At 45.3% G+C, this 26,719-nt stretch overlaps 1 protein-coding gene across 1 annotated transcript in view; it reads right to left on the bottom strand.

The window, feature by feature from the left end:
- Deptor (DEP domain containing MTOR interacting protein) overlaps positions 1-26,719 on the bottom strand; it is a 211,347-nt gene that overhangs the window by 146,541 nt on the left and 38,087 nt on the right. The window lies entirely within an intron of this gene.

Below are 26,719 nucleotides of genomic sequence, written 5' to 3'. Positions count from 1 at the left end.
CCTGAGACTACAGAGTGAATTCCAGGTCAGCCTGGGCTAGAGTGAAACCCTACCTCAAATGAATGTATGTATGTATGTATGTATGTATGTATGTATGTATGTATGTATCTTCATGACAGTATTTCCATCCTGTCAGAGCTCCAAGGTTAGTCTAGGAAGTGATTCCAGGGCCTAAAGAGATGCAGGCAACTGTGAGAGAAAAACAACCTGGACAATCTCCAACTATCTGGCCACCCAGGAAAGGGAGAAAATCTCTCCTCCATCTACCCTGTCTCCCCCATTTCCTCTTTCTCTACCAAGTGGTTATTGCTTGAACTAACCAACAAAACTTTTACAAACCTCCTGAAATAAGGAAGCTTCTCTTCACTGTGAATCCCTCATGGTGGCTCTATTTACATTCATTCATTCATATGACACAAGACTCAAGTATGCCTGCTAGGAACACATCGTGACAGCAGCCATACATCAGGAAATACAGACACTAGATATTGGAGGATGTGGTGGTTTGATTCAGGTGTCCCCCATAAACTTAGGTGTTCTGAATGCTAGGTTCCCAGCTGATGGAGTTTTGGGAATTAACGCCTTCTGGAGGCAGTGTGTTGTTGGGGGCGGGCTTATGGCTATTATAGCTGGTTTCCCCATGCCAGTGTTTGGCACACTCTTCTGTTGCTATTGTCCACCTTATGTTGGCCAGGGGGTGATATCCACCCTCTGCTCATGCCATCGTTTTCCCTGCCATTGTGGAGCTTCCTCTCGAGCCTGAAAGCCAAAATAAACCTCTTTTTCCCACAAACTGCTCTTGGTTGGCTGATTTCTACCAGCAATGCAAACCGGACTGCCACAGAGGAGCTCATGAAGTCCCACGCCTTCCTGAGGAGCTCCTGGCAGTTAATGGTTGCTGGGGGAGGAGAAGTCATTTTCTTCATTGGTGTAGTCACAAGCCAATTGCCCATGCTCTATTAAATAATCACGCCCTCACACACAAACACACACACGTATGTCCATGCTTGTGTAAACAACCCAAGTTAAACTCACTGGGTCACACACACACACACAAAAAGACATGAAAGTGAAAGGGGGAGTAGGGGGCAAGATGAAGGGGCTCTGCAGGAGATGGGGAGAGAAGATAACGGTGAGTGAATGTGACCAAAATGCATGATATACCAGTATGACATTTTCCAAATGAATATAGCTAATCTCTTTCTTGAGACAGGTTCTCATACAGCTCAGGCTACGGGGTACTGGGAAATTGAACCTGGGCCAGCAGGCTTTGTCAGCAAATGTGTTTAACCACTGACCCATCTATCCAGCCATAGGCCTTGAGTTCTTGGTTTTCCTGCATCTACCTCCAAGTACTGGCATTACAGACATGCAGTAACACATCAGGTTCACCATAGCTCACTTCTATGAGAGGCTTACTAGGTACCAGGTACTGACAGTAGCCCTTTACAGTGATTAAGTCAATTCATGCTCAGAATAATCTCACCAGAAATTACTGGTCCAACCCTCATTTTTAAAAGAAATTTTTTTTTGTTTATTTATTTGAGAGCGACAGACAGAGAGAGAAAGAGAGAGAGAATGGGAATGCCAGGGCTTCCAGCCACTGCAAACGAACTCCAGACGCGTGCGCCCCCTTGTGCATCTGGCTATCGTGGGTCCTGGGGAATCGAGCCTCGAACCGGGGTCCTTAGGCTTCTCAGGCAAGCGCTTAACCGCTAAGCCATCTCTCTAGCCCCTCATTTTTTTTTATTTAGTATAATAACATTTTTATTCAACATCTACAAGATTCTGGTATCTTGCAGCTTTTCATTTTTTTTTAAGCAGAGACAACTGGGGTCTCAGAGATAAAGTGACTTGTCTGAAACCACACAGCTACCAAGAGGTGAAAATGAGATCTGAGCCCTGTTGCTGTCCCCTCAGAGTTTATCTAGCTGCCTCTAGTATGGAAGGGATAAATGAAAAGTCGGGGAGAAATCGACAAAGCTGTTGGGCAAGAAAAATACAACTTATTTCCAGGCCAGTGGAATTAGGGAGGAGAAGAGTGGTTCATGCTGTGTTTGTCCTGCCTGCTTTAGAAAGCTGAGAATGTTCTCATAGAAATTCTCTTTTAAATTATATTTTATTTATTTGAGAGTGAGAAATAGGCAGAGAGAGAGGGGGAGAGAATGGGTATGCCAGGGCATCCTGCCACTGCAAATGAACTCCAGACGCATGTGCCCCCTTGTGCATCTGGCTTACATGAGTCCTGGAGAATCGAACCAGGATCATCTGGCTTTGGCAGGCAAGTGCCTTAACCGCTAAGCCATCTCTCCAGCCTTCCGTAGGAATTCTAAGCCCACATGTTCTGGAAAGTTTCTGTCATTTACCTTCCATTTATGTCTTCTTGATTAAATCATTTTTGCATGTCCTTGTCATTTTTTTTAATTTATTCATTCATTTTATTTATTTGAGAGAGAGAGTGGCAGATAGAGATAGAGAGAGAATGGGCATGCCAGGGCCTTCAGCTGCTGCAAACGAACTCCAGACGCATGTGCCACCTTGGGCATCTGGCTTATGTGGGTCCTGCGGAATCAAACCTGGGTCCTGTGGCTTTGCAGGCAATTCCTTAACCACTAAGGCATCTCTCCAACCCCGTCTTCATTATTTATTTTTACTTGTTTGAGGCAGAGTCCCACTCCAGCTCAGGCTGACCTGAAATTTACTTTGTACCTCCAAGCTGGTCTTGAATTCATGGTGATCCTCCCACCTTAGCCTGGGATGAAAGGTGTATGCCATCATGTCTGGCTTCCTCTTTATTTATTTATTTATTTGACAGAAAAATGAAGAGAGAGAGAGAATGGGCATGCCAGGGCCTCCAGCCACTGCAAACGAAATCCAGACATGTGCACCCCCTTGTGCATCTGGCTAACATGGGTCCTGGGGAATCAAACCTGGGTCCTTTGACTTTGCAGGCAAATGCCTTAACTGTTAAGCCATCCCTCCAGCCCCCTCTTTATTTCTTAAACAAAGAATCTGAAGTCAGCATCTCTCTCATTCACCTGCTTGACTTCTTTGTGGCTGTTCATTCTCTGAATATTTGGGGGGAAGTGGAAATGCTACAGAAGTAACTATTCAACCTGCTCAAGTAACTGTTGTTAATCTGTAAAGGAAAGGCAATTATAAAGATTTGGTATAGATTCCTATCCTTGGCAAGGCTGAAGTTCAGGGACGTAATGCATGCTAAGCGCCAGCAACCCAGCATGCGGCCAACACATCACGGATAATGTCCTTCTCTCTTCATTTCCTACAGGAACCGAAGCCTGGGAGCAGGCCTAAGCATTCACAAGAGCGAGAAAGAGAGTGGGGAGGGGAGCGAGATATCATAGCCTTGCCTGGGTTTTTGATTTTGGTTACAGGATCTTACATAGCTCAGGCTGGCCATAAACATAAACTCACTAGGTAGCCAAGGGTGACTTTAACCTCCTATCCCCCAGTTTTTACCTTCCAAGGGCTAGGACTATAGGCATGTGCCACCATTCCTGGCTCTGGATGGGTTTTGACATCCCAAGGGATGCACAGTTAGGATTACGCTGGACTGAGAACTCTAAGGCTTGGATGTTTTAAAACAATCTCCCGAGTTTTTATCAATCCCCACACTGTTGAAACATCCCCATAGTCCAAGGTCTCTTAGCTGCTAGCCTGTTGTGGCAGTTAACCTTCTCATTGCTGGCACAAAGCACCTGACCAAAAGCAGCTTGTGGGAGACAAGAGTTGATTTGGGCTTATAGACTCTAGGGGAAGCTCCACGGTGGCAGAGGAAAGGACAGCATGAGCAGAGGCTGGACGTCACATCCACAGCGCATCCTGGCCATCATGAGGTAGACAACAGTCGCAGGAGAGTGTGCCAAATGCTGTCAAGTGGAAGCTAGCTGTAACTAATACCAGTAAATCTGTCACCAACAACACACCTCCCCAAGCAAGGCTCTGATTCCCAAACTGCCACCAGCTAGGGAGCTAGCATTCAAAACACATGAGTTTACGGGGAGACGCGTCATCCAAACCACCACACCTGTAAAACTAAAATAATTCACTAGCACACAGTAAACACTCACACTGCATACACTGCAAAAGATGGCTTTGGGCACAGCAAGGAAAGACTGAACCAACACAAGATCCAAAATAAACAGGGTAAACATCAAATCCTGTAGCTCCAAGTCAAATATTTGGAACCAGTGAAAAAAGTCTCAGCCATTTTAATTCTGTCTCTCCAGCTGGGCTGCTCACAACTCAGGGAAAACTCCATGCCAAGAGGGTGGCGCTCGTTGGCAGCCACACCACGGTCCTGTTATGTCCAAAACATCCTCAAGTCTACACTGCAAACTGCGATTCATACATGCCACAAATCCGTCAGGTCTCCAGGCAGGGAATAAAACAATCCTGCCCCACATTTCCCCAAAATAAACCAAATTACAAATCCAATGACCACCTCTTTCCTGCATAGGCTATAGTCATCTAGTACCAGGTAAACTACCAAATTTGTCCATCCAGGGTGCAATAAAGCTGACTTGAAGAGCAAGACACTCCACCATTTAGGCTTCGTACTTTCAAAAGAAAACAGGTCAGCGTTCTTTATTTTTGTTTGTTTGTTTTGAGGTAGGGTCTCACTCTAGCCCAGGCTGCCATGAAATTCACTCTAGTGTCAGGGTGGCCTTGAACTCACGGCGACCCTCCTACCTCTGCCTCCCAGGTGGAGTGCTGGGATTAAAGGTGTGCGCCACCACGCCCGGCTGGAGCGTCGACATTCTTTCTGCTGCTACAGTGCACATCAGCTGACCCAGTCTCAGTGGCGGTCATCTCTCAAACAAGTGCAGCTGGACAGATGCTGCTATCTCCAGTCTTAAACAGTCATTTCTTTATGCACCATATCCATCGACTCACAACAGTCCATTTCTGTGCAAGGCAACCCTGCACAAATTCTTCAGACCCAACAAAATGCAGCAAGCCTCTCACACAAACTTCTTCCAGCCCAGTAGAGACAAAGCTTTTTCTTCCCCTCATAAGCCAACACTCAGAGCCCACGGTTCTTACTGCGTTCGGGTCTCTCAAGTCTCTGACCAGAACAATCAAGTAAACGCTGCCTTTGGCACTCAAAATCCACACAATTGGGTTTCTAGCAGCACCGACCCCACTCCTGGTACATATTTTTTCTATAGTTAGCTTCTCATTGCCAGTGAGGGGAAAAAAAAAAATCACCCAATCAAAAGCTACTAGCGGAAGGAAAGTTTTTATTTTGGCTTACAGTGTCAAGGGGAAGCTCCACAATGGCAAGGGAAAGGATGGCATGAGCAGAGGGGTGACATCACCAATGCCACAGTAGGCAGACAACAACAGCAAGAGAGTGAACCAAACCAGCACTGGCAAGCTAGGGCTAAATAAACCATCAAAGTCCACCCCCAGCAACACACCTCCTCTGGCAAGGCTCCACCTCCCAAACTGCCATCAGCCGGGGATCAGAACACTTGAATTTGTTGGGGACATCTAATTCAAACCATCACAGAAGTTCAATGCGATTCTATCACTAAGGGCCAAACTGTATTCTCCCCCAATTCATAACTGCCTTCTCAATTGAATCTCTAACTCCCGGTACCTCAGAATGTAACTACGTTAAGGGAGAGGGTCTCTGAAGAGGGGCTTCAAGGCTAGACATAAAGCTCCATGGTGGAACGCTTACTAGCACATGAAAGGAAGGGTCTGGGTTCAATCCCTTGCACGATCACAAGCACAACCACAAAAATCTTGAGGGTAGGCCCTGATCCTCTCTGGCTGGTATCCTTTACAACAAACTAGAACACAGGGAGCTCACCACCCTCCACACACCAAGGAGACCTCAGAGAAGGGTGATACTGTAACACCTTAACTATGGATTTCAAGCCCCCAGAACTGTGAGAAATAACAGCTCTGTTGCCGAATCCATATAGTTCATCACAGTTTGCTAGGGTAGCCCTAGCAAACACAGCCGCTGAAGGCTAAAGGCTAGAGGCTTCTGGAGTTGTCTGGGCATAAAGGACTGGAGGACTCAAACTCAGAAAGGAACTGGGCACTGGAGGTGGAAAGGAAGGAGAGATCCAAGAGTTGGAAACTGCATAGAAAGAAAAAATACAAAAACATTGCTGCCGAGTTCCTATTACATCATGCACTGGACGTATACATGTTACCCCAGCACTAGGGAGGGTAGGGCAAGAATGTTGCTGGAAGTCTGTGGCCAGCCTGAGTTACATAGCAAGATCTCTCTCAAAAAACAAACAAAAGACATATATATGGGCTGGAGAGATGGCCCAGTGGTTAAGGCGGTTCAGTTCCTGAGTACCCACGTAAGCCAGATGCACAAGGTGGTGCATGCATCTGGAGTTTGTTTGCAGTGGCTAGAGACCCTGGTGTACCCATTCTCTATCTCTCTCTATCTCCCTCTCTCTCTCTCTCAAATAAAATAAATTTAAAAAACTTTAAAAAGCATACGTATGAAGGCAGGGATGGTGGCTCATGCCTTTAACTTCCAGCACTTGGGAGGCAGAAAGTAGGAGGATCATCATGAGTTTGAGTCCATCCTAAGACTACATAATGAATTCCAGGTCAACCTGAGCTAGAGTGAGACCCTATTTCAAAAAAACAAACCATAAGGGCTGGAGAGATGGCTTAGCAGTTAAGCGCTTGCCTGTGAAGCCTAAGGACCCCGGTTCGAGGCTCGGTTCCCCAGGTCCCACGTTAGCCAGATGCACAAGGGGGCGCACGCGTCTGGAGTTCGTTTGCAGAGGCTGGAAGCCCTGGTGCGCCCATTCTCTCTCTCTCCCTCTATCTGTCTTTCTTTCTGTGTCTGTCGCTCTCAAATAAATAAATAAATAAAACATTAAAAATAATAAAAAAAAACATAAAACAAGGGAAAAAAACATATGCATATGTATGTGGATAGATAGATAGATAGATAGATATAGATGTATGTATGTATGCATGCATGTATGGATCCAGCTGGAATTTCAATTATTGGCCACTCTTTGCGTAACAATGACGACAACTTATATGAGAAGAAATCCAAGAGATCAAGAGAAACGCGTTGCCAGGCATGGCAACAGTCTGTAATCTCAACAATCTAGACATTAGAAACAGGAGGATTACAAGTTTGAGGTTAGCCTTGACTACCTAGGGAGATCCCAGCCCCACCCCGCCCATCTCTAAAAAACAAAGCAACAAGAACAACACTGGAAACAGAAATATTTCAAACAACCCTGCTGGAGCACCTGAAATCAACACTTCATGAAACCAACCAATCGTGATTTAGACATATGAACCAATGCATTCCCTTATGCTTATGTGAGGCTAATTAGGTGTTTGTTGCCAATATTGAAATCATACTAAAAGCCTCTCCTGCTGGATGACTCGGTGGCTCCATGGCACTGACCGCTGTCCCCGTGAGCCTTCAGAGAACACACTAGTAGCCACAGCTCCCTGTCCTTCGCTCCATGGTCCAAGCGTCCTGGAGCAAGCAAGCACTTGTTTCCCCAGTCTCCGGCCTCCTCCCTTTGTGCTCTTGCTGTTATTTTATCTGGGCTTTTTGTTGTTGTTGTTATTTATTTTTATTTATTTATTTGAGAGCAACAGACTGAGAGAGAAAGAGGCAAAGAAAAAGAAACAGAGAGAAAGAGAGAGAGAATGGGCACGCCAGGGCCTTCAGCAACTGCAAACAAACTCCAGACACGTGCGCCCCCTTGTGCATCTGGTTAATGTAAGTCCTGGCGAATTGAATCTCGAACCAGGATCCTTAGGCTTCACAGGCAAGTGCTTAACCGCTAAGCTATCTCTCCAGCCCTTATCTGGGCTTTTGAGACAAGGGCTCACAGTGGCCTGGGACTGTCTTACTGTGGTATACACTTGTCCTTGTTCCTAGACTCAAAACAGTTTCCTTCTTTCACTCCCTCTGTTCTGCCATGACCTGCTAAGCTAGCTGCTATAAAAACACTAATGAAGATCTCAAAGGTTCTCAGAAGCCTGGCATGAGCGCTGATGAATAAAGAAATGAGCATTTGGAGCATAGAATTTATGACATCTATTTTGGCCACTCAAAAGATGGCTCTGTGTGCTTTATCGCTCCGTGATAAGTAATCATGGGTAAATATTATTGAGAGTTACTATGCAATGTCCTACCTTTTATAAATTATTACCTAAGACCAAAGTTAATACCTATTCTAGGACTAAGAAAAGGACATATCAATGAATCCACCAGCAAGAGAAAGGAGGATGGCAGTGATAGGAAGAAAACATCACTAAGTCTATAGAACCACAGGCCTACAGAATGCTTTGATTATGTTTGTTTGTTTGTTGTTGTTTTTTCGAGGTAGGGTCTCACTCTAGCTCAGGCTGACCTGGAATTCACTATGTAGTCTCAGGGTGGCCTTGAACTCACAGCGATCCTCCTACCTCTGCCTTCCAAATGCTGGGATTAAAGGCGTGCACCACCATGGCCGGCTTCAGATATGGTAGAATAGAGTAGGCTTTCCAAACTGAAAAAATAACTAATTAAATAATCAACAACAACAAAAGAAACTCCATTAAATTTGTTATTTCAGAGAAGCAACAGATAATTATTAATGTCTCAAATACCATGTAGAACCTACTAAAAAATTGTATTTGCGCTGCCATTCAATTTTTAACAAGCACTCTGCATTTCTTCAGGCAATCCTATGAGGGATATGTTTTATTAAATATGAAAGTTAGCATAGTAGGATTAATATTTTGTGGTAAAAAGAGAAGGGTTTACGCTGATGGTGGAGGACAATTTGGGTCTTAGAGCTTCTTGTCCCAGGGAAGTCTGGTGGCACACTTTTGTTGGGAGTACCTGACTCATCATGTTTATCTAATTCATCCAGAACATTTCTTGGCCACATCATAGATTCCTTACACAAGGCCAGGCAGAAGACGTAAAATGTGGAGATTGTAAATCTGTAAAACACAAAGTTCACATGTCTTGATATTGAACCAGTGATTAAAAATGGATTTGGCACGAAACAGCTAGACAAGGGAAGAGGTAGAAACTACCTCTATGCTTGTCTATGTGAGAGAGAGAGAAAGACAGGAGTGTATCTAGATTGTCAGCTTGATTCGAATCTAAGAGACAATGCATTCTCTGAGCATGTATGTGAGAGTTTCAGGTTTAGATGAATTCAGGAAGACCCCCAGCCCCTTAAACTGTGGGCAGCACCATTCCATGGGCTGAGACCCCAAAGTTACCAGTTGTTTCATGGTCTGGCCACTGTGTCTTCCCTACTAGGATGGACTATATCCCCTCAGACCTTCGACCAAACCCTTCCTCCCTTAAAGCGCTTTTGAAATTTAATGAGAAAAGTAACTAATACAGTGGATGTTGCTTTTCTGCACAGACAGGGTCTCAATGTGTAACCCAGACTAGCCTCAAAGTCAGGGTCTATCTGCCTTTGGCCTCCCTGAGTGCTGGGATTACAGGCAACATCACTATACCTAGAAAACTCCAAAAACTTTGTGTGTGTGTGTGAGGGGGAGACCGGAGAGATGGCTTTGTGGTTAAGTGCTTGCCTGTGAAGCCTAAGGACCCCAGTTCGAGGCTAAATTCCCCAGGACCCATATTAGCCAGATGCACAAAGGGCCCACATGTCTGGAGATTGTTTGCAGTGGCTGGAGGCCCTGGTGCACCCATTCTCTCTCTCTCTCTCTCTGTCTCCATCTGCCTCTTTCTCTGTCTGTTGCTCTCAAATAAATAAATAAAAATAAAACTTTTTTAAGTAATGAGGCAGAAGCACAGAGAGTGAGGTCCGGTAGAGTTTACACAAAAGGTACCAAATTGCCACATGAGCTACAGCAGCTGGCAGAGAGGATGGCAGGAACGCCCACCTTCTCCTCTGCCCTGTGTCCCTCTGACGGAGCCATCAGCAGCACGAGAGCAGCTGTACTCCAGAATGTCTGAAAGTGACCAACGTCTCATCCTAACACTACGTCACACAGCCAGGGGTGCACATTTAAGACGGTCCCGAGGCATGTGGGACGTGAGGCTGCGGGCACGATGACATGTAACTCCCTGAGAGAGCCCACGTTACTCAAATGACCCCAAAGGGCCCACCCTGTGTGGTAAAGCCTGAACCCGGCCCCCGCTGCACTGCACTGCGACCATTTGCACATCTAAACTTCCTCCTGGCCCTAGCCCGCCTCCTCCTTTGGACGTGTTATCTTTTTCTTTTTTCTTTTTTTTTTAATTTTTAATTTATTTATTTGAGAGCGACAGACACAGAGAGAAAGACAGATAGAGGGAGAGAGAGAGAATGGGCGCGCCAGGGCTTCCAGCCTCTGCAAACGAACTCCAGACGCGTGCGCCCCCTTGTGCATCTGGCTAACGTGGGACCTGGGGAACCGAGCCTCGAACCGGGGTCCTTAGGCTTCACAGGCAAGCGCTTAACCGCTAAGCCATCTCTCCAGCCCTGGACGTGTTATCTTTTTAAAATACATTCTCAGGCTCAGCAGTTAAGGGTACTTGCTCAAAAAGCCTGCCAGCCTGGGTTCGATTCCCCAGGACTCATGTAAAGCCGGATGCACAAAGCAGCTCGTGTGTGTGGAGTTCATTTGCGGCAGTGAAACGCCCGGGAGTGCCCTTGCTCCTTTTGTCTCAAACAAATAAACAAATAATGCAAGAAAATGTATGGTCCTTACTTCTTTTTTTGTTTGTTTGTTTTTTGAAGTAGGGTCTCACTCTGGCCCAGGCTGACCTGGAATTCACTATGGAGTCTCAGGGTGGCCTTGAACTCATGGCGATCCTCCTACCTCTGCCTCCCGAGTGCTGGGATTAAAGGCGTGCGCCACCACGCCCGGCTTTCTGGTCCTTACTTCTGCTAGCATCTGTATGTCTCTGTCCAATTCCTTGTTCCAGGACGCAAGAACCTGGAAACCCACCCCAGGTGCCCAGCAAACCATCAGAGTCTACCGGTACCAGCAGCAGCCAAGGAAGCAAACAGAAGAAGTTTCGTGACAGGTGAGCGGAGCAGGCTCCCACTGCCCAGAAGCCTGGCTGCTCAGTGGATGACAGACACATTCAGGATCCCATTAGTTCATCTGGGAATTAGGAGAAAACAGGAATAAAATTCTTGGGTTTTCTGTCTTCTGATCAGGGGTGGCAGGAATGTTAGAAAGACCGGCACGATAAGGGAAATGAAGAATCAGACATTTTCCTGACAGACACAGTCACAGGCTGAAGAACCAAAAATCTCCTTTCCTACCGGCAAGTGCCACCTCTGACTAATAAAGGGAACCTAGGATGGGAAGTTGTGCAAAATTAGAGAACTCAGCATTCTTCTTCCCATTACCCTTAAGCAATGGAAAAGTGGGGGAGGGGGGAGCTACCAAATTTAGCACAGAGGAGAAAATGACATGCTCACTTGCCTTAAATCAGAGCAGAGAATAAAATATGGAAAGAACCAAGCAAGGTAGGGCACATCAGTAATGCCAGCACTCCAAAGGCTTCTCAAGGAAGGGTCTCACTGTAGCCCAGGCTGAGCTGGAATTCACTATGCAGTCTCAGGGTGGCCTGAACTCAAGGTGGTCCTCCTGCCTCTGCCTCTGCCTCCCGAGTGCTGGGATTAAAGGCGTGCGCCACCATGCCTGGCTGAGGTAAGATATTTCAAGTTCCAGGCCATCCTGGGCCCCTGGGCAACATAGTGACAAACTTGTCTTAAAGAACAAAGAGGAAATATGTTCAGAGCCATCTGCGTAGCACATCATTATGAGGGGGAAAACTATGAAAATTCTAAAGCAAAATTAAACACATGCAAAACAGAAAATAAAAGGAAGAAAAGTGTATTCCACCGACAAAAAGAAGTCAGTTGGAAAGAAACAAAAATGCCTTAACATATTCTGAACTGTTAAAAAAAAAAAAAAACAGCCAGGTGTGGTGGCACAAACCTTTAATCCCACCACTTGGGGATTAATCCCACTACAGAGGTCAAAGGACCACTGTGAGTTTGAGGCCAGTCTGGGACTATAGAATCCCAGGTCAGCCTGAGCTAGAGTGGTGAGACAACACTTCAAAAAAACCCCAAAAAACAAAACCAACCCAACAACTTAAAAAGAAGATGAATTCAATAAAATGAGAATTCAAAAATAAAATGAGCCAGGCATGGTGGTGGACGCCTTTAATCCCAGCACTAGGGATGCAGAGGCAGGAGGATTGCCAGTTTGAGTTTGAGGCCACCCTGAGACTACACAGTGAATTCCAGGTCAGCCTGAGCTAGAGTGAGAACCCACCTAGAAATACCAAAAAATAATAATATTAAATAAATAAAATGATAAAAGTAATATTAGATAATACCCATATCAAATTACACACCACAAGAACAAATTACATACCTGAAACCTAAAATTCTAATGGAAAAAGAAAGAAACTAAAGTGGATAGAACTTAATGAATATAAAGACTCAAGAGACAGGAGATATATGATCTCACTTTGTAGTCCAACCTGGCTTAGAACTCACTAGAATCCACTATGTAGCCCAGAGTGGCCTCAGAATCATGGGGCTGGAGAGATGGCTTAGCAGTTAAGGCACCTGCCTGAGAGTCCTGAGGACTTATGTTTGAGGACTCATGTTCAATTCTCCAGATCCCACGTTAGCCAGATGCACAAAGGTGAGGCAAGCGCAAAGTCACATATGCCCACTAGGTGGTGGAAGCGCCTAGAGTTTTATTGCAGTGGCGGAGGCCCTGGCTCACCAATTCTCTCTCTCTCTCTCTCTCTCTCTCTCTCTCTCTCTCTCTCTCTCTCCCTCTCTAAATTTAAAAAAAAAAATTAATCATAACACTTCTCCTGTCTCTGTTGCTCCCAATTGCTGAGATTATAGGTGTGGGCCATCATACCCAGCTAAATTTTTTTTAATTGAGAAATTCTTTCCTAAAATTTGCTGAATACAGATTAAATCAAAATATCCAACTTAAATAACCACCCTCAAATAGTCCCAAGGAAGGTTTAGTCTATTTTCAAGAAAGGAAAAAGAGGGGCTAGAGAGACGGTTAGTGGTTAAAGTGCTTGCGTATGAAACCTAAGGACCCACATTTGATTCCCCAGAATACATGTAAGCCAGGTGCACATGGTGGCACATGTGTCTGGAGTTTGTTTGCAGTGGCCGCACACCCTGGTGTGCCCATTCTCCCTCTTTATCCCTACCTTTCTCTCTCTCTCTCTCTCTCTGATAAATAAAATTTTTTAAAATTAAATTAAAAAAGGAAAGAGAAAAAAAAGAGGCTGCATTAATATTTCACAATAAGCCCATGAGGTTCAGTTCTTCTTGGTAAGGAAAGCATGTGTGATGGCTAATATTGGTTGCCAACTTGACAGAATCTAGAATTACCAAGAAAGCAAACCTCTGCACATATCTGTGAGGATATTTCTAGACTGGATTAACTGAGAGGAGCAGACCCACCCTAAATATGGGTGGCACCATGCCGTTGGTCTTGGGCTGTCTCCTGACCACAGATGCAATGTTTCCAGCTACCTCATGCTTCGGCCAACATGCCTTCCCTGGTATGATGGTGTGGACCCTCACACTGTGAGGCAAAACAAACCCTTCCTTGCATAAGCTGTTTTTGTCAAGTACTTTGCCACACCACAGTGAAAAGTAAGGTCTGCACCATGAGACAATGCTCATAAGGAGCCATGTTTCTTGGCTCAAGATGTTCTGTCCCACTAATACCTCTCGGGGTTCCATTCCACACAGACCTCTGTTCTTATCTCAGGTCACATGTTTCTTCCCCCCCCCCCCAAAGTGTCCATTCTGAGGTCAGTCAAGAAAACTGGATGACAAATACAAAGACCTGGACCACCAGTAATTTTATAAGAACTGATCTTATAAGCTCCAGAGTTCTCAGCAGCAAAATAACAGCGCTAATAGGGCCCTATCATGCGCTAGGCACAGTGATAACTGCTTTGTTGGCACTGATCCTGATCACAACCCTCCAAATCAGGTAATTCTAAAAACCACAAGTGATATCTGCACAGTGACGATTATTAATGAAATATAAATGAGCCCTAATTTAAAAAAAAAAAAAACCAACTAGTTCACACAAGTATGCTGAAGTCTTCACACTTCTAATTAATTCAGTGACAATAACACTGAGTAATTTGTTTAACATGCTCAGGGTGACAGCATGCAAAACATTAATTCTTAGACAGGATGTCTGTCAGGAATCCAAAAATAATGAAGACCAATTTATTTAGAAATTTAAATGTGGAACAAACTGCTACACAATTTGGTGGAGGAGGAATATGTTATGAGCCAAGAGAGTAGTTGAAGCGCCTGTAATCCAAATTTAAAAACTATTAGGTAGTATATATTAATGCTACTCTCACTTTTGGTAGAGAACCTTCTCTTTTCAGATGGCAGTGACCTTGGGATGACTCAGAAGGCATCATGGTGCTGGAAAGAAGTGACAGGAGTGCTCAGCACTGCAATATCTCTATCACACCTTCCAAGGCTCAGGGTCCATTGCGGAAGAGGTGGCAGAAAGAATGTAAGAGCCAAAGGAAGGGTAGGACTCCTTACAATGTGCTCCCCCAGACACAAAATGGCCTGGATATCCATGACCTCACAGTGCCTGACACTACCTACACAAGACCACCATAATAGGAGAAAAAGATCATGCCATCAAAATAAAAGAGAGACTGATTGAGAGGGGGAGGGGAGATGATGGAGAATGGAATTTCAAAAGGGAAAGTGGAGGGGGAGAGAAAGGGCATTACCATGGGGTACTGTTTATAATCATGGAAGCTGTTCATAAAACAGTTTAAAAAATAATAAATAAATAAATAAAAATTATTAGGTAGTATTTATCCTTAAGTACTACAGAAGAGAGAACCTTTCCGTTACATCCTTTCCTGACCCTGGTCTTGGAGCTAACCTAAGCATTCTTTTTTTAAAAAAAAATTTTTTAATTTTAATTTTAATTTATTTATTTGAAAGTGACAGAGAGGCAAGGAGGCAGAGACAGAGAGAGAGAGAATATGGGCACGCCAGGGCCTCCAGCCACTGCAAACGAACTCCAGATGCATGTGCCCACTTGTGCATCTGGCTAACGTGGGTCCTGGGGAATTGAGCCTCGAACAGGGGTCCTTAGGCCTCACAGGCAAACGCTTAACTGCTAAGCCATCACTCCAGCCCTAACCTGAGCATTCTCGATGCCCACTGACTCTCTTCCTGCACAGTGGAGAGAAGCGTGACATACCACCCCTTCTTTCCACACTAGCCTGGTATAGTTCCATGCTTAAGAAGACAGCAGTAGGGCTGGAGAGATGGATTAGTGGTTAAGCACTTGCCTGTGAAGCCTAAGGACCCCAGTTCGAGGCTCCATTCCCCAGCACCCACGTTAGCCAGATGCACAAGGGGGCAAACAGATCTGGAGTTCATTTGCAGTGGCTGGAAGCCCTGGTGAGTCCATTCTCTTTCTCTCTGTGTCTGTCGCTCTCAAATAAATAAGAATAAACAAAATATTAAAAAAAAAAAGGGCTGGAGAGATGGCTTAGCGGTTAAGCACTTGCCTGTGAAGCCTAAGGACCCCGGTTCGAGGCTCGGTTCCCCAGGACCCACATTAGCCAGATGCACAAGGGGGTGCACGCATCTGGAGTTTATTTGCAGTGGCTGGAGGCCCTGGCGCGCCCGTTCTCAATCTCTCTCTGTCTGTCTCTTTCTCTCTCTCTATCACTCTCAAATAAATAAATAAATAAAATGAACAAAAAAAAATTAAAAAAAAAAAAAAGAAGAAGACAGCAGTGGAGAGTATAGCAAGGTGGTAAAGAGCGTGCCAGGTACCAAGTCCTGGGCTCAATTCTCACAACTGGATGGGAGGGAAGGGGAAGCTCTTTGGGCTGGGCTTTGTAGAACATGTGCCCCGCATGCCAGAAGCCCTGGGTTGAATCCCCAGCACTGAAAAATAAATAAATATAAAATTAAAAAACACACACAGAATAGCCAGGCGGGGTGCCTCACACAGGAGAGAGGCAGGAATAATGTAGTGATTCGGGGGAAGCTCGGGATATATGGCAAGACCCTGCCTGGAATCTCAAAAACTAAATGGGAGTGGGGAGGAAGGAGAAAAAAAAGGGATCTAAAATAATGGCCAGATAGACCTTAGTATTTTTAGATATACAAAGGGTTACTCATTTTCAGTATCTGTGCATCTCTTTTTTTGGTCAGAAATAGAATTCTTTTTCTTGTGTGTGTGGTAGTGGTTTTTCGAGGTAGGGTCTCACTCTGACTCAGGCTGACCTAGAATTAACTATCTAGTCTCAGGGTGGCCTTGAACTCACAGCGATCCTCCTACCTCTGCCTCCCAAGTACTGGGAGATTAAAGGCGTGCGCCCCCACGCCCGACTTAGAAATGGAATTCTTAAAGTAAATACTGAAAATTACAAATCGCAGGAGAAAAACCCTATCCCTATAGGTAAGAAGTTTCACGCTATAAACACAGAACCAGGTTATTTGACCTCATGTGGTGGACACCGAACGATGTGGTGACATATTTGGGAACAAGTAAGATGTCTACGGGTTCCAACAGAAATCACACCAGGTTCAACTCAGAGGTCAGGACGTGGCCAGCACGCCAGGCATTCTGAACGTGTAACTTAGTAATGGTCCACAAGGGTACAATGTATCAAAGTCCTTGTGTTTTATTTAGTTGTATCCTGAGATGGGGTGTCCAAGGCTGGCCTTGAGCTTCTGATCTTCCTGCCTCACCCTTTGGAGTGCTGAAATTATGGGCATGTACCACTACATCTGACTATCTTTTTTGTTGTTGTTTTTGTTTTTCAAGGCTTAAACTACACATATTTCTTTAATGCTTTCACCCCTGTAAATCTATATATAGCCAGGCGTGGTGGCACACGCCTTTAATCCTAGCACTCTGAGGTAGGAGGATCACAGTGAGTTCGATGCTACCCTGAGACTACAGAGTGAATTCCAGGTCAGCCTGAGCTACAGTGAGACCCTACCTCGAAAAATCAATATATATAATTTTATTTTTTATTATTTATTTATTCATTTTAGTTTTTTGAGGTAGGGTCTCACTCTAGACCAGGCTGACCTGGAATTCACTCTGTATTCTCTGGGTGGCCTCGCACACATGGCAATTCTCCTAACTCTGCCTCCGGAGTGCTGGGATTAAAGGCGTGTGCCACCATGCTTGGCTATATATATGTGTATATATATATATATATATATATATATATATATATATATATATATGCACACACACACATATATATATATTTAGTTAATAATTTTCAAGCAGAGAGAGAAAGAGTGAGTATATGTGCATTAGGGCCTCTTGCCACTGCAAATGAGCTCCAGATGCATAGACCATTTTTGCGTCTGGCTGTATGTGGGTTCTAGGAAATTGAGCCCAAGCCAGCAGGCTTTGCAAGCAAGCATCTTTAAGAGCTGAGCTATCTTCGCAGCCCGTTCATCACTTTTAACACCCTAGTAAACAAAGACTTCTAAAGAGAGAGTAAGCAGTATTTCAAAGTCTGGCTGAGAAGGAAAAAAGTCTACAGAGTGGAGCCTCTCATGGAAAAGAGTCTCTCATGCCAAACTAATACTCAGAGTCACACTGACGTGGAATAGAAGCAAGACAGCTTTCTCTAATAGGCAGTTAGCTAGTTAGGGACTATCCCAGAGAAACATGATGGGACTAGAACTCACATCTGATCATTTCATCCAACACAGCTGTAAGCAACAACCTCTTAATCCCTCCTCAGCAAAAGCAACAGCTTCCTATTTCTTCCCCAATTTCCTGGACTTAGCCCCCATTGGGAAGGGGGCCTTACTAAATCAGTGCTCCTCCTGGGCCTGCCAAGCAATCTACTTCCTTCCTATATCCCCGAGCCTGGTGATGAGGCTCATTCTAATTGGATGCCGGGCTCAGACGACTGGACCTGAGTCATGTGTGTACGTTGTCTCCTTCTTCCCTGCTCTTCCCCGGAGGCTTCTATCCTGGAGGCACACTCATCTTCATGTGAGAGAGATTCTCCCTGTTTCCTTTCCCCCTTCCTAGCTTGGGGGGTTAGAGGTTGGGGGCAGACTTTGGCTTGGGTACTTTCTAACTCTGCTTTCCCTCTTAACTCTTCCTAAGATAAACCTCAGGATTTACCCTTCTCTCAGTGCATTTTCAATTCTTTGCTAATGTGGACAAGAAATTGAGACTTCAGAGCTACTGGTACGGGAGTTCTGATCCCACGCAGAACTCTCTCCCCCACATCGATGCTTATAAATGCAGTCTGCTGCCTGGACGCAGTGGTCATCCGGCCTGTCATGCCCAGTGACCCTTTCTATTTAAAAGTGAGTGCCTACCTACACAAGACCATCATAATAGGAGGAAAAGACAATGATATCAAAATAAAAGAGAGGGATAGACAGTTGGCTTAGTGGTTAAGGCACTTGCTTGCAAAGCCAAAGGCCCAGGTTCAATTCCTCAGGACCCACGTAAGCCAGATGAGTACGGTGGCACATGCATCTGGAGTTCGTCTGCAGCAGCTGATGTCCCTGGTGTGCCCATTTTCTCCCTCTCTCTCTCAAATAAAATAAAATAAAGTAAAATAAAATAAATGTTTAAAAAAATAAAAGAGAGACTGATGGAGAGGGGAGGGGATATGATGGAGAGTAGAGTTGTGAAGGAGAAAGTGGGGGGCGAGAATTGTCATGGTTTATTGTCTAGAATTATGGAAGCTGTCAATAATTTTAAAAAGCCATTGTAAACTGGGCATGGTAGCCCACGCCTTTAATCCCAGCACTTGGGAGGCAGAGGTAGGAGAATCACTGTGAGTTCAGGGCCACCCTGAGACTACATAGTGAATTCCAGGTCAGCCTGAGCTAGACTGAGACCCTACCTCAGAAAACCAAAAAAAAAAAAAAAAAAAAAAAAAAAAAAAAAAGGAGGAGGAGGAGGAGCTACCGTGATCCTTTTGGAGTATAACACAAAATAAACTCATCTTTCCTTCAAAAAATAAGAGTACCTTCCTAGCCTTCCTGAAGCCCAGGCTGGACTCGGAACCCATTCCCATGTCCCTGCCTGCGGCTTGTTTCCCAGGGGAAAGAGTCCCTGACAAAGATGGTCCCCACACACTTCTATGGACAGGTCAAGGGCACAAGGTCCTCCCCAGTCCAACTAGTAGGAATGACCTCATCCAAACTGGCTCACTGCCTGACTTAAACTACAGCCGAAGTTTTCAAACATTTCTGTGCCATGAAACATTTTCTCTAAGTGAAAAATTCTTCAGACATCAAAACAGTACAAAAGAGCTAATAATATATATGTTTTTTTAAGTGTTTGAACAAAAGAATCCTATAGCGGTGAATAATGTGCTCAGAAGCCACAGATTGTTATGAGAAAAAATTTTAGTGCCAGGGGTGGGTGACCTTCTAGAAAGTTGGCCAGGAGGGTCGTGATGCCCCCAAAACATCACGGGCTATTGCCAAGGCTCTTGGTTGTCCACCAGAATTAGATGGTAAGGCCTACTGCTAAAACCTCCACGTGCTTGGGCTGCAAGCTTCCTCCCTGTTGACTAGCTGTCAGGATGCTGGAGAGAGTGATACAGCCTGTTAGGAAAGAAAAGTCATCAACAGCCTGAACCAGCAGCGGGCCCTGCAAACTTTGCAGCTGGCCAGCCAGACCAAATGTACCAACTGATACACTTGTGGCATGTTGGTTTTGGGAGAAACCAACTGCTCTCTGAGTAGACTTGAGGCCCGCTCCATGGGAGGGAATTCCTGCTTGATACTGAAAACCTAATCAAAATTCTATGGCTGGGTGAAACTATTGTTGTCTAGCTAAATGGGTATATTATACCATAAACTGCCCTCCACATTCTTATGTTTATGCCATATATTTTTTAAAAAAGAGAGTCTTTTAAAAAAATTTTTTTGCTTATTTTTATTTATTTATTTGAGAGTAACAGACAGAGAGAGAAAGAGGCAGATAAAGAGAGAGAGAGAGAATGGGCGCGCCAGGGCCTCCAGCCACTACAAACGAACTCCAGATGCATGCACCCTCTTGTGCATCTGGCTAACGTGGGTCCTGGGGAACCGAGCCTCGAACCGGGGTTCTTAGGCTTCACAGGCAAGCGCTTAACCACTAAGCCATCTCTCCAGCCCATTTATGCCATATATTAATGCTATTTTCACACTCAGAGAAGCCTCTCTTTTCAGATGGTGGTGCCTACTGGAATGACTGAAAACGCACCAAAGGGACTGGAAGATGTCTCAGCAGTTAAAATTCTTGCTTGTAAAGCCAGATGGCCTGGGTTTGATTCCTCAGTACCCACGTAAAGCCAGATGTACAAAGTGGTGATGCATCTAGAGTTCATTTGCAGTGGCAAGATGCCCTGACACATCCAGCCTCTGCCACTCTTTTTTTTAATTTTTAATTATTTATTTGAGAGTGGCAGAGAGAGAGAGGCAGAGAGAGAGAGAGAAAATGGGCACGCCAGGGCCTCCAGCCACAGCAAACGAACTCCAGACGCGTGCGCCCCCTTGTGCATCTGGCTAACGTGGGTCCTGGGGAATCAAGCCTCGAACCAGGGTCCTTAGGCTTCACAGGCAAGCGCTTAACCGCTAAGCCATCTCTCCAGCCCCTTCTGCCACTCTTTCTCTGCTCTCACACAAATAAAACTTGGGCTGGAGGGGTTGCTCAGTGGTTACCGTGCTTGCCTAAAAAGCCCAATTCCCCAGTACCCACATAAAACCAGATGCACTAAGTGGCACCTGCATCTGGAGTTCATTTACAGTGGCAGGAAACCCTGACCTGCCCATGACTTTCTCTCTCTCTCTCAAATAAACAGGTTTTTAAAAAAGAAAGGGGGCTGAAGCAATGGCTTAGCAGTTAAGGCGCTTGCCTGCAAAGTTGAAGAACCATGGTTTGATTCTCCAGGACCCACATATGCCAGATGTACAAGGGGGCACATGCATCCGGAGTTTGTCTGCAGCAGCTGGAGGCCCTGGTGTACCCATTCTCTCTCTCTCTCTTTCTCTCTCTCTCTCTCTCAAATAAATAAATTTAAAAAAAAAAAGAAATGAAAACTCACCTTAGTGCTGAGAAGCAACAGTGAATGTTCAGCACTAAGTGAGACATCTCCATCACACCCTTCAAGGCTCAAGGACTATTGTGGAAGAGGGGAAAGAAAGAATGTAAGAGCCAAAAGGAAGAGAGGAGTGCTTATAATACTGTCTTCCAGGTACAAAGTGACCTTGGTACTCATGACCTCAGAGTGGCTGATGCCATCTACACAACACCTGCATAACAGGAGAGAAAAAAACACGATGGCATCAAAATAGAAGACCAGATGGAAAGAAGGGATTCAGTGGAAGGTGGCGGGGGGAGGGGATTATGATCATGGTATAAGTCTATAAGTATGGAAGGTATCAATAAAAAGTTTTAAAGTTTTTAAAAAGACAATAAAACAAAATAAGAGTAACAACAATAAAAAACACAGCAATGGGGCTGGAGAGATGGCTTAGCGGTTAAGCGCTTGCCTGTGAAGCCTAAGGACCCCGGTTCGAGGCTCGGTTCCCCAGGTCCCACGTTAGCCAGATGCACAAGGGGGCGCACGCGTCTGGAGTTCGTTTGCAGAGGCTGGAAGCCCTGGCGCGCCCATTCTCTCTCTCTCCCTCTATCTGTCTTTCTCTCTGTGTCTGTCGCTCTCAAATACATAAATAAAAAAATAAAAAATAAAACACAGAGCAATGTTGGGTGCTCCTGTTGTAAGGAGTCCAGAACATTCACTTGTTTTCCCACATACACTTTTCATACCTTTTGACTTCCTGAAATTCATGAAACCAAGGTTGAAACTACCAGGAGCACTGGATCCAAGCGGGGCGGCACACACGTGTGAGAGCAGCACTGAGAAACGCAGGCGGCAGGATTAGGAGCTCAAGGTTACCCTGGCCTACGTACTGAGTTCAAGGCCAACCTGGGCTACATGAGACTTTGTCTTGCAAAGAAAAGAAATAGCAAACCTACCCGGACTAGAAGGGGACAAGGAGGACTCGGAGAAAAAGCAGGCAGACAGCAGAGACGCTGAGAAAGGGAGAGAGCCCCAGCGCTACAAGGGAGGGTTTGCAAGGAGCCACAAGTGTGGAGTGCCCTGGTTCTATAGAACTTTCTAGCTTCTCGTCCAAGCCATGCATGTCCTTTAATAACTAAGATTCCCCCCCCATCCCCTTTGGTGGCTATGACAGCCACGATTTCCTGGATCCCCAAAGCTCACATACATTTAAGCAAGCTGTCCTCTCTGACCTCAGGTCTTTGGAGTGTCCTGGTCTCCCTCTCTCTCACCTCCCAGCCAGAAGTATGCCTGCTTCATGCTGGGAACATTCTGAACCCTTCCTTAGCCCCTGGGGCATGTCAATCATCTTCCATGTCTTTCCTCTTCCTTGTCTTCAATAATTAAAAACAAAAAAGTCAGGCTGGAGAGATGGCTTAACTGCTAAGGCATTTGCCTGCAAAGCCTAAGCACCCACATTTATTTTATTTTATTTGATTTATTTTTTTATTTATTTGACAGTGAGAGAGAGAGGCAGACAGAGAGAAAGAGAGAGAGAATGGGTGTGCCAGGCCCTCCAGCCACTGCAAACGAACTCCAGATGCATACGCCACCTTGTGCATCTGGCTTATGTGGGTCCTGGAGAATTGAACCAAAGTCCTTTGGCTTTGCAGGCAAATGCCTTAACTGCTAAGCCATCTCTCCAGCTCAGCACCCACGTTTTATTCCCCAGGACCTACGTAAGCCAGATGCACAAGGTGGGGCGTACATGTGGAGTTTATTTGCAGTGGCCAGAGGCCCTGGCACGCCCATTCTCTCTCTCTCCCTCCTTCCCTCCCATCTGTCTCAGATAAATTAAATAATTTTTTTTTTAAAAGAAAAGTCTGCTTGTTCTTCCAGTGTCATCTTTTCAAGGGCACCTACTCAGTTCGGTACACGTTTTCACACCAGAGCAGCCCAGCTTCGGGGTGTCTAGGAAGCACCTAGCCCGTGGCATGGCCTCACATGCAGTCACCTACGCTCAGCCCACACCGCTACAGCTGCAATTTCAGCGAACAGCAAATAGGAAGGGATCGAGTCTGGCGAGGTGAAAATCAATTAGTGTGAACTTTGTACTCAGCCCCAGGGGAGGCCTTGGCAAAAGAGCTTCCAGCCGCACCAAGTCCAAGTCAACTCTTAACACACTGGGGAGAACAAACATCTCTAATTTACCTGCAGGTTCATTCTCACTGGTTAAGGTATTTAAGAAAGAAAGAAAAAAGATGAGGTGGTTGGGGGGAACCCTTCCCATCATTCATTTCAGACAGCTGGTTCACAGGCTTTCAAGTCAAGGTGATTCTGTAATGTTCTATTCCTGTCCAGCTAACCAGCTGCTGAAATTACATCAGACAATTTCCTCTTCCAGTCCTAGGAGAACAAACATTACCGGGTACAGGGTGCTAATAATACCTACAAAATCACTGTCTGTCTGACAAGAAATGTCGGGGGAAAGTGAATAAAAAGAAAAAACACCTTACTTAGTACTGCAGCAGGCTGTGGGACCCAAGGAACAAAGAGGAAGGTTGAAACTGCATATTCTCATTTAAAAACAGCATCATGAAACTCCAAAGTTAACAAAGCTTAGAGGCTGGAGAGACGGCTTAGTGCTTAAGGCACTTGCCGGCAAAGCCAAAGGATCCAGGTTCAATTCCCCAGGACCCACGAAGAGCCAGGTGGCGCAGGCTTGTGGAGTTCCTTTGGAGCAGCTGGAGGCCCTGGTGTGCCCATTCATAGTCTCATTCTCTCTCTCTCTCTCTCTCTTTCCCCTTATGAGTAAATAAATAACATATTGGGCTGGAGAGATGGCTTAGTGGTTAAGCGCTTGCCAGTGAAGCCTAAGGGCCCCAGTTCGAGGCTCAATTCCCAAGTCCCACGTAAGCTAGATATACAAGGTGGCACATGTATCTGCAGTTCGTTTTCAGTGACTGGAGGCCCTGGTGCACCCATTCTCTCTCTCCTCTCTCTGTGGCTCTCAAATAAATAAAAAATAAATAAAATAACATTTAAAAAAAAACACAGTGGGCTAGAGAGATTGCTTAGTAGTTAAGCGCTTGCCTGTGACGCCTAAGGACCCCAGTTCGAGGCTCGATTCCACAGGACCCACGTTAGCCAGATGTACAAGGGGGCGCACACGTCTGGAGTTTGTTTGCAGAGGCTGGAAGCCCTGGTGCGCCCATTCTCCCTCTCTCTCTCTCTGTGCCATCTTCTCTGTCACTCTCAAATAAATAAAAAAATAAACAAAAAAGTATTTTTAAAAAAACACAGTAAGCCAAACAGAGGGGCTGACAGTGTGAGCCTTGTGATGAGGAGGCATCACCGACATAGGGGTGCTTTAACCCAGAGCTACCGCCTGTTTCAGAAGTTCTGCAGTCTGTGTGCTTGGAGATGTGAGAACCCACAGTGCAAACAGAGACAAGGGACTCAGCACTCAGCATCCCCTTTTCTGGATTTATTACATTCTTAACACTTTGAAGGCTGGGGGTCTGGTTCCATGGGTATAGTGCCTGGCTGGCATGCATGATGCCCTGGGTTTGAGTCCCGTCACTGCATAAAACCCAGGCTGGTGCTGTGTGCCAGCAATCTCAGCACTCAGAAGGGGGAGGCAGGAGGATCATAAGTTCGAGGTCAACCTCAGATACATAGGGAGTTTGAGGTCTGCCTAAGCTTCATGAAATGTCATTTTTTTTTTAATTTTTTTTTAAATTTATTTATTTGAGAGCAACAGACACAGAGAGAAAGACAGATAGAGGGAGAGAGAGAGAATGGGCGCGCCAGAGCTTCCAGCCTCTGCAAACGAACTCCAGACACATGCGCCCCCTTGTGCATCTGGCTAACGTGGGACCTGGGGAACCGAGCCTTGAACCAGGGTCCTTAGGCTTCACAGGCAAGCGCTTAACCGCTAAGCCATCTCTCCAGCCCAATGAAATGTCATTTTTAAAATGACATCTTCATTGTGGAAGAGGTGGCAGAGCCAAAGGAAAGGTAGGACTCTTTACAACATGTTCCTCCAGACACAAACTGGCCTGGAGATCCATGACCCCACAGCGCCTGACACGACCTACACAAGACCATCATAAGAGGAGGAAAAGATGATGACATCAAAATAAAAGAGAGACTTATTGAGAGGGGGAGGGATATGATGGAGAGTGGAGATTCAAAGGGGAAAGTGGGGTGAGGGAGGGAATTATCATGGGATAGTATTTACAATCATGGAAGTTATTAAGCATAAAAAAAAAATCCTTTGCAGGGCTGGAGAGATGGCTTAGCAGTTAAGGAACATGCCTGCAAAGCCAAAGGACCCAAGTTCGATTCTCCAAGGTCCCACGTTAGCCAGATGCACAAGGGGTCACACAAGTCTCGAGTTTGTTTGCAGTGGCTGGAGGCCCTGGCATGCCCATTCTCACTCACTCTCTCTGTCTCTAATAAATAAATAAAAACAAATCTTAAAAAAAAAAAACCCTTTGCAGCCAAGCATGGTGGTGTACCCCTTTAATCCCAGTGCTCGGGAGGCAGAAATAGGAGGACTGCTGAGAGCTCGAGGCCACCCTGAGACTACATAGCTACATAGCTAATTCCAGGTCAGCCCAGATCACAGTGAAACCCTACCTCAAAAAACAAAACAAAACAAAACAAAAAAATCCTTTGCTTTTATTTTGATATTGTTTGCTTAAGACAGGATCTCATGAATATCAGGCTGGCTTCAATCTCTTTACGTGCCTAGGATATGGCCGTGAACTTCCAATTCTGCTGCCCCCTACCTCTGTGGTCCTAGGAGTACAGGGATGCACCACCACACCCCACCCCAGTGATGGGGGCCAAACCCAGGGCTTTATGCTAGGGCAGCATTTTACCAAGTGAGTTACATCCCTGCCCAAAACTTTGAGAGGTTTTGTTCATTTTCTTTTAAGACAGGGTCACACTCTGTAGACCAGGCTGACCTGGAACTCACTATGTAGCCCAGGGTGGCCTCAAACTTGCTTCGATCCTCCTACCTCTAGTCCTGCTGAGTCCTGGGTTACAAGTATGTGCCACAATGCCCAGCTCATAATAAAACTTTATTATATTTTTTTGTTTTATTTATATTTATTTATTTGAGAGAGACAGACAAAGAGAGAACGAGAAAAAGAGAAAGACAGAGAGAGAATGGGTGCACCAGGGCCTCCAGCCACTGCGAATGAACTCCAGACATGTGCGTCCCCTTGTGCATCTGGCTAACATGGGTCCTGGAGAATCGAGCCTCGAACTGGGGTCCTTAAGCTTCACAGGCAAGCTCTTAACCACTAAGCCATCTCTCCAGCCCTCATAATAAAACTTTGCATTCTCAAAATAATCTATACTTATGGCATAAAAGTGTACAAAATGGAAATGAGAAGTGTCTTTCTGAGGTTTGAATAAACTGACAGTTACTGACGCTGGGTAATTGACAACAAACCTGCTGATCATGCCGAAGCTAGCTGACAGATAAATGTTTGTGAGACTATTCTATTTTGAAACACATTTGAAATTTTCCTTAACATCCACTTACCAAAAGAACTCAATTTCTATACCTGCTTAAATGTTCCATGTAAATCTGCTCTGTATGCATGCACACATAGCTTGATAAGTACACTCTTACAT

This window comes from Jaculus jaculus, chromosome 2 (genome assembly GCF_020740685.1).
Source record: "Jaculus jaculus isolate mJacJac1 chromosome 2, mJacJac1.mat.Y.cur, whole genome shotgun sequence".
In the NCBI taxonomy this organism is placed as follows: Eukaryota; Metazoa; Chordata; class Mammalia; order Rodentia; family Dipodidae; genus Jaculus; species Jaculus jaculus.
The sequence above is the reverse complement of the archived record's forward strand: the minus strand, read 5'-3'. Positions and strand labels throughout refer to the sequence as shown.